Raw genomic sequence first — 8,628 nt, 5'->3', positions numbered from 1 at the left:
CATATTAGTACAAGATACAGCCTACAGATGTCACTGTATGCAAAGAAAACTAAGAAGGAAGCAGTTCTATGCTACCGTTGGTACTTCCGTACTTAATTCTTTTTTAAAGCTGTTTAAGAAATTATTATTTAGTGGAACCTATGAGAAATGGAACTGATCGGTATCGATATATAGCAGAATTATTACTTTATTGTAGGTACATACCTACTACCTGCCTACAGTGTACCTATACCTACATTACCTACCAACTATTTTGTTTTAACGTAGTCAGCCATAACAATTTTCCTTGCTAATGGAAGTATCATGTTCAATCCATCGTTAGAAAGTCAGTTTTACCATCTAGTCTCACACCGCTCTCTCAAAAATGTCTTTTCCTTGAGCAAAATAAATTGACAGCGGCGACCAAACAAAACATTTTTCATGTCTGCATTTCGTCGCTATAAGTCTAAATTAAGGGATAAAAAATCGTATCTGAGTTGTTTAGCTTTAGTGTTGGATTTCATTTTTAAATTACATCTTAAAAGATTAGGTTAAGCTTCACTTGTAACGAAGAAACAATAAAAGACTAAAGGATGACCATTTTTTAAAGGCCCTAAATATAGCTTGATAGTTGATAGCTTAGATATCTAAGTAAGCCGCTTTATGCAACTTTGACCTCAGATCATTTCGCCGCACATGGGGACTAGCGTGTCATAAAAAAAAAAACCGCTGTGTATTCCGCAAAACAAACAAAATGCGATCGAACACAAATCATTCGATCTCAAATAAATTTCTGTGGCGTGATTCTGAAATACAAACGCCTATCATTTTATTTGATACAAATTGTTCACACGTCTTGAAACTACGTGATAAGGAATCCTCCATCGTGAAACAGAATAGCGGTTATCTTGAAATTTGGCAGTTGAACTGGGTAAATATATATGTATAAGTAGTAAAGTAGGTAAATGTCGAACTGTTTAGGTCGCAAAATTAAAAATAGCTAGAAAGAACGTGTTTCTAAGCACATACCTGATGTAATGACATCCTACATGCATGCACCTGCGTGTATATGTATGTATAGTTTATGGCAAATAAATGATTCTTATTCTTATTCTTAACGTGTTAGCTTTGTGCCTTTTGTGTCTATAAAACTATTGATAAACCTTCTCCAATAATGGCAGAATACAATGATAAAACGTCAATGGTGTGGGCATGATGACGTGTTCACAAAACTGCAACTGTGAAGTTGTGAACCATATACCTAACTAAAACATGAAGTTTAAGCATCTTTTTATCTAGCTTTCAGTGTTTCTGTTTAATTTGGTGTAGGTTCCAAAACAATCAATCGTTTTTCCTATGCTGATTTCACTGTAGATTACAGGAGTCGTAATGACGGGAATGTGTGGCTTACTTGTCTCATTAAGAAAAGGCCTCCTTAAGTAACTCCAATCCAAGGATAATTTTCACCACAATCTAAATATTTACTCATTTTTATCTAAAAGGTCAATGCTCGGTATTCAGAGATTAATAAAATCCATTTAGACTTAACAACGTTCTAGACGCATTTATTTTCAAGAGTGCAACATTCTTCCAATATTTATAGATTTTCCTTAGTAAATGCCTTGAGCGGGTCGTTTAAACATAAATTCAGTTGACACTAACTTAAAGCGCGAGATTAGGATCGTCTTTGATCTGAATGAAAGGAGTTTTATGCAATGCCAAGAATACCAAGATTTTTGAGTGTAGAATTTGTTCTATTCTTTTAAACTTAGGTTGAGATATGCTTTTTTGCAAGGTATACATATATTTTCAGGACTTTATTTGTTCGAAAATATTAAACGCTTCTCTCTGGTCGAGCTATTATCCAGTTTACATCAAGATCGCGATGTCATGAAATAATACCGCTAAAGAAAGGCTTGACTTGATATCATTTTCACAGCAATATCGCTGTCGCGATGGTTTCGCAAGTTTGATTATAATACCGGCCTGTTGGCTGAGGGTAGAAGCAGTAGTAGCTAACCGGAACCAAAAGGGAGACCCTCTACCACGTCTTAGAGTACCTAATATTATTGCTGATGTGAAAGAGAGATGATGTTCTATCGCGTGTATAGCACTGTCACGCTTCCACAACCATCAGGCGTAAGCAAAAATCTATTCTTTAAATTAATCTAATCAACTATAAAAATAATTATCTTTATCTTCACCATTCAAAGTGTCATTTCTTAGTTACAATTAAGTTCATCATCAATGACAGTTTTATAGAGTTCCGAGAATTATTAATCTTGGTATTCGAAAGCCATTTCATGATAATATATATTATTTACGTAGCAGATATATTAAGAAGGACACAACTCAATTGCGACCTTCATACGTAACACAGCAATGATCGTCCTCGGGGAAATTTTGCGAGAATCAATTCCTAGTACGTTGCCGAGATAAGGAAGAAATATAGAATGATATTATTTTACGGCGTTCAACATTTTGGGAATACCTACTCGACCACAGACTAAATATTCAAGTTTTATGTTAATACCAAGATTATTTGTTTCTAAATTGATTCTGATCTTCTTAAAAAAAGGAGTGCAGTAGGTAATGTTTGCAGTTTTCTTGTCTGTTGTAATAAAACTTCTTTATGCAGCCAAAAATGTTGATTGGTTTCTCGGTGTATGGACTAATAGTGTGTCGATAAAATACATATGATATTACTGCAGGCATCATTGGTATCAGTTTTTCAATGTCAGGGAGAAAAATTTGAAATCTTTTTAAAGAGTGGACTGTTTGTAGAATGAAATAAACGCTGTCTCGGTATAATATAAGTAATAATCCCGATAACAGAAATCCAGCTACTGGATACATGGACAGCCGAGTGGTTGAGGTCACCACGCCAAACCTACTATGCGCGAAGTCTCGTGGGTTCGTTCTTCGCGTAGGACAAGCTTGTGACTTGGATGTTTATGAAATCCCCTGCGATACAGGGTCAAATTACTTAATGCGGAAGTATTGTTTTAAAAGAAAGAAAGAATAGGTACAACCTTTACCTGGATGGTCATGAGGCTTCTGTCTTCTTCCTCATCTGTGCCCCAAAGCAGTTACAACACAAATCACGTGCCTGTATCGGCGATGTATCAACCCTCTCGTATGTTCGACCTTCAACCTGATTTACGTCTCGGGTAACGCGGTTAACGGCAACCTTTAGTGCTCTATCGATATTTTTACGATGATCGGGAAACGATGAATATAAAATTAAAAATTCTTTGGAAAGTGAAGGTTTTCCGTGTATGAGGTAGGCCTTTGAACGAGGGTTATAAATCTCAAGGAAAGTGGGATGTGTTACAACCTATTCAGGAGAACCTATAAACCATTGAATGTCGAAGTTTCTATTTTTTTGTTAACCACTTTCGTATCACGAGCTACATGAGTGATGAAATAGTTTAAAAATGGTGCTAATTGTGGAGGCGGCAAGGTAGTTACGACCGACATCATTGGTAGATTGTATTTGGGTTTTGGTAATTTTTGGTAGGTAGTGCTTTTAGACTCGAATCCAAGTTCGTAAATCTTCAAATCAAAAAGGATTATTACCGTGATAATCGTTTACCTACGATTTAATATGATCTCACACCAAACTTTTCCTCTTAACACTTGAACTAAATGTCATTTTACTTCCGATATTATAACAAACTACTGGCTAAACCGTCCCCTTAGTTAAAATATCCCCAAATTGCCCAGCGGCATACCACTCGCCAAATAGGGCTGATGGTAACAAGCTATTTATTGGACATCGAATGGAACAAAAAATTTCCGGCTGTTTCCCTCCGCTTATGAAAATTTGTCCATCCGTTGGTGCGAGGTAAGGGGTAAAGCGGTTTTGAGCTATTTTCGTTCCAAGATATAGTTTGACGGATATTGTTTAAGGTTGTGTAAAATTCTTTTCCTTTTTAATTACCGTATGATTTGGGGATTTGTCAGTCTTCGTTTGAGACTGCTAAAAGTTTACCAGTATGTCTATTGGAATTTTCTTGAAGAGCGGCTTCTCTATTCCAGACCCGCAGTATTATTATTTTGGTCGTACGGTGAAGGTGGAGGTCTTCTGGTTGCTTGGAAAGTTTTAACACTTTTACAAAAAAACAAATTCACACTAAGGGTTTCTGATTATGACTGAATGTCAGCTAAATTCGGTTAGTAGGTACACGAAACCAAATCTAAATAAATTATTTGAAAGATTTCATTAAATCCGCCAAACGTTTATTAACTTCACCATACTCCACTGTATCTACCCTTCGACAATTCAAGTGGAAAAAATCAAAATACCAACTTCCATATCAGCTGGTTGCAATCGCACTGCATTCGGACCCCTGAAATGCTTCGATAGGCAACATTTTTATCAATAAAGAAAGCCCCTACGATTGAGGGTGCGATGAGAGATAGGACATGTGGTTTGAAGCTTTTATTTTTTTTGGTGATAGATTTTATGAGGGTTTGTCGAAGGCTGTTTCATTCAAGCGTAAGTTCTTGGAGCCTACTACCAACTTCAAGGTACGTAATAGTTGTGAAGCAAGATAGCGCACTTTACAGGGCAGAGCGGAATCTCTCTTCCACAACTGCAAGTTTTATTAAACAGTGGGAGATAAATTTTCTGCTTTGCAAGCAATAATTGGTGTTGGGTGTCCTTTTCACAGCTTTTGCAAAGCCTCAAATTCGATCCCTGATATTTTTAAGTAAGTTTTAAAATATTCTAAAAGTAGGCTTAGATTTGACCGAGTCTAACCTGATACAACCAGCTTTTTAACTCCCGTCTGAATTTCTCTCTTCCGTATTAATACCATTTGAATTTCTAATTGTGTAATAAGGAAAAACTTCAAAGCGAAGCTATGTTGTCTCTCAAGGAAAAGCGAATAAGAACAAACATTTAATTTACAACACTCTGTGGAAATATAAAAAAAATACGAGCAAATAATTGTGTGTGAGTGTATACTAAGGAAGTAACCCGATATCTTACCCTTTTAATTAAGTTATTTTGGGTGACCGAATACAATTTCCTCTTGTCACGCAAGGCAAGGTCATTCTCATCGAAACCACAGAGCAGAAAATAACACACAATAACACTTGGCCTACTGTTCCTTTAGTGTTTTTTTCGAGGACATTTCTACGCCGGTCGACTTGTTATATTTAATGTGCATTGGACAATTTATTAGCGATTCGCGTGCATGCGTGTCCTGTGGCAATTTTTGCCGTGAAAACATCTGTCATAGAGGTTTTAACTTGTGAACATAGGGTCAGTAGGTCAACTAGTTCGTTTTGGAGGACATTGCTACGGAGTTTTGTGGTCAGCTAATTGCGTGGTGATGTGGATAAGTTCTTGTTTATTTCTCCTTACGGGTTGATAAAAAAGTCGTTTGCGGTAGTTTTCTAGGTTTTGTTGTTCTGTGTTTTCGTCGTTGAAAGCTTGGTAGTGTAATTAGACATTAGGCAGTTAACAAGGTTCCCGTTGTTTTTGTAATTGCCTTTTTATTCTAATGGAAAAATAAAGTGTTTTTGAAGAAATTAAACTCAGAACAGACTCAGAACAGAAATGATTTTAATTCGTAAAACCGTTGTACTTATGTTGATTGGAAGTCTTAACCTCAAACAAATAAACAACCTATTATTGAAACCAATTCAACCATATTATTCAATTACCGAACCAAGCAATATCGAATTCCAAATATTTATACATCAATCGCTGACCGTTACAAAATGTAATGTACCGTTAAAAAATAAACAACTTGGACTTAGGGAAATCCGAATGTCCCTTCCGCTTCGCCAGACTTTCCATATTGTAGTTGGGTACCCCAATTTTGAGAAATGTGTTTGCTTTGACGGCTGATTGGCTTATGCAAGAGGCCTTTAGATGTATTTGTTGCTTATAACGCTCGGGAAAATATTAATAAACTCGTATATTTGTGAATTGAAAGATATTTTTCATGTTTTGGAAGAATAAATTTGATTTCGACTTCTTATATTTCGTTGAATAGGTATTAAAAGTGAATAGGGAATTGTTTTTATTTTTATTATTGGTCCCCATAAGATATTTTATTCTTGAGCAGTATATTTTAGTCACAGACAGTCCTGTCTTTCATTTGTAAGGTAGCAACTTCTATCAATTTTTTTATATAAATAATAAAAAATAGTTGTCTGATTCATGGTCGTCGACCATCCAAAAAAAAAAGTTATTCGTTGACTATTCAAAACTGTTTTTGCAAGGAACAAATCGCAAAAAGCTATGTTTCCGCCCGGGATCGAACCGGGGGCCTTCTGCGTGTTAGGCAGATGTGATAACCGCTACACCACGGAAACTTAAATACCAGTGACGAAATTGTGACACACTGACGACTGACTATATTTTTAAACTTGTTACGTGGGACACCTTTCACTCACTTGAAACGATCGCGATTAGAATTTTGTCTTATTACTAGCTGTTGCCCGCGACTTCGTCCGCGTGTTTAGAAGAAATTGCGACTATAACTTGAGATTTAAACTATCCTATCTCTCAAATTGGATCGAACTGCACATGGTGTGCGAATTTTATTATAATCGGTTAAGTGGTTTAGGAGTCCATTGAGGACAAACATTGTGACACGAGATTTATATATATTAAGATTAGCCGTAAGTGATGGAATAATTGTCTTTAAGTGCTGAAAACGATTGGGAATAACATAATTTCATTTTGAAGTGAATATAAAAAAACGCAAATGTGGGTGGATACATTTCATCATCTTACTAGCTGTCTCGGCGAACTATGTAGCAGTTTCGGAGGAGAACAGTAACTAACATCGTGACACGGGAATTTTATATCATCTTAATGTATGTAAAAGTGTTAGAAAACACAGAAACATAAATTTATAATCAATAATATCAGTTACATAGCAGAATATTAAAGGTAAATACAAAATTAAAAACTGTGTACAATTTAATGAATTTATTTTAATGAACTATTCCTAAACGAATATAAAATATGTATATTAATTCAGTGAAAGTGTCGCAAATACAATAAAATATTCATATGCATAAATTAAGCACGTAGTTTCATATTGTATTATTCAATAATGAATTACTCTCACGATTTTTACTATAAAAATAGGTGAATTGCGAACTCAACGATCATGGGAATGATCATAAATAAATTCGCCATTGGGACTTCAGATATAGCCTGAATATTATTAAATATCTGCATAATATATTTGTTTACTATGTATCATAAATTTTATCATAATTGCCATTACGTTGAACTATCAAAAGTATTGCCGTATTATCTGTTATCACTGTTATCAGCGCTATCGTGGTAATATATGGGAGCCCGATATTAATGACGCATTGGTTATATTAGTAGATATGGTCTTACTCTCTATTGATCGAGGCTTTATTCTAATTCATAGTCAAATATATTTACATATTTACTGTATTTATTTCAGTACGAACTACGTACCGCCTAACAGTTGATGTACTATTTTTTTTGCAGACTTTCCCTATTTTAAAACCGTTTAAACCTACCTTGGACTGCTACGAATATTTCAAGACTAAAATGAGCCAAATCAGTACAGCCGTTTTCGAGTTTTTGCGAGACTTACGAATAGCATTTCTTATACCTGTACAAAGAGCCGAGTAGTAAAGGTCACCACGCCAAACTGACTAGGAGTCGCGAGTTCGATCCCCGCGTAGGACTAGTATTTTTGTGACTCACGAATTATTGTTCTTGGAGTCTTTGACATGAATGTTTGTGAAAACGTAAAGTGAAGGATTTGATTGGATAGTTTAAATGTCTTGTAAGTGCCGTAATAGAAGATTATTTTCATTCTTCATAATAATATATTTAAAATCATTGAAAGAATGTTACACTCTTAATTATTTACTCTAGTTATTAAACAAGATAAATCATTATCTGTTGTTGAACAACATTGATAAATAAAAATACGTACGCGATTAAGATTGTAAACAAATTATTTGTTTTATAATCACGTTGTAAATAAATCTCTTACTAACTGTGAGCAATACTTACTGTTTTCTAAATATTTTTAATGCGACATTCTCAGTTCATTAAATTAAAAACTGACTTTGCAGCCAATTTGCGCATTGATAAACACTTTAGTCAGAAACATACCAAAGTACCTACCGCAATTTACAAGGAACTACTAATATACTATAAATGGTAGAAACCACATCAATTTAAATTCAAAGTGCAAACAATTATTACAAAAAGATGCCAATTGACTCCCAGGTAAATTACAAAGTTTTACATTAAACAATAACCTAACCTATAAATATAAGCAAAAGGCTCAAATTCAATAATTTAAACCTACGAAAACATTTAACATTTCCTTCGATATTCCTGGAAGGATACTCAATATAAACTATGAAGTAGTGTAACCTAACTCTCAGAAGTTAATGTTTACGGATGCTTTCTAGCCACAGGCGAGGGACTGGGACGTACTTGCTGGCCATTACCGTCAGGGTTTCAGATTGTCCAGCGTCCAAACGTCCGTAACTGACTTGTAGTGCTTTTAAATAGAACTAGATAACGCATGTACACTTCGTATGATGCTAGTTTTTGGATTCAAATGTAGCCTCACACCCGCAAATAACGAGCCTTTCTATTCCTTATATCAAAATCAAATT

At 35.0% G+C, this 8,628-nt stretch overlaps 1 non-coding gene across 1 annotated transcript; it reads right to left on the bottom strand.

The window, feature by feature from the left end:
- Positions 1 to 6,239: 6,239 nt before the first annotated feature.
- Positions 6,240 to 6,312, bottom strand: Trnav-aac. Its single transcript has one exon. It is a non-coding gene; the product is annotated as a tRNA-Val (tRNA).
- Positions 6,313 to 8,628: the final 2,316 nt, after the last annotated feature.

The sequence above is a fragment of the Trichoplusia ni genome, chromosome 8 (assembly GCF_003590095.1).
Source record: "Trichoplusia ni isolate ovarian cell line Hi5 chromosome 8, tn1, whole genome shotgun sequence".
NCBI classification, from domain to species: domain Eukaryota; kingdom Metazoa; phylum Arthropoda; class Insecta; order Lepidoptera; family Noctuidae; genus Trichoplusia; species Trichoplusia ni.
Note: the sequence above shows the minus strand (reverse complement) of the source record. Positions and strands in the feature narration are given on the sequence as shown.